Here is a 538-nt window from a genome sequence, read left to right as displayed (position 1 = left end):
CACATACACACACACACACACACACAAGAACAAAAAAATAAAATTAGGAACAATGGTGATTGTAATTCCTTTTATTTTTTTTTATTATTTAGTTAAAGACCAGTTACTGTGTATGAGGTAAGTAGGGGTGAAGGGGGAAGGTAATAAATGATTGAATGACCCACAGTATATTACTGGTACTTATTCCTTTGGCTGTTAACAATTGCAAATGTGAGTTGGACCCTGGAAAGAATTGAACTCAGAACTGGGGTGGACGAATTCCAGTGACGTGATGATGTTGTGTAGCTCCGCCACCCAGCCACCTACACCCCTCTTCAGACACACACACACACACACGTATACATACACACACACACACGTATACATACATACACACACACATGTTATCAGCAAAACGTTGTGGTCAATGTCAACATATTCTGAGTGAAAATAAATGTCATACACTTTGTGTATTGAGTGCTTCTCCAGTTAAAATTTGATTGTCTATAGGTATATTTATATATAAAACCCACACCGACACACACATAAGTATATATAT

The sequence above is a fragment of the Octopus bimaculoides genome, chromosome 11 (genome assembly GCF_001194135.2).
Source record: "Octopus bimaculoides isolate UCB-OBI-ISO-001 chromosome 11, ASM119413v2, whole genome shotgun sequence".
NCBI lineage: Eukaryota > Metazoa > Mollusca > Cephalopoda > Octopoda > Octopodidae > Octopus > Octopus bimaculoides.
The sequence above is the reverse complement of the archived record's forward strand: the minus strand, read 5'-3'. Positions refer to the sequence as shown.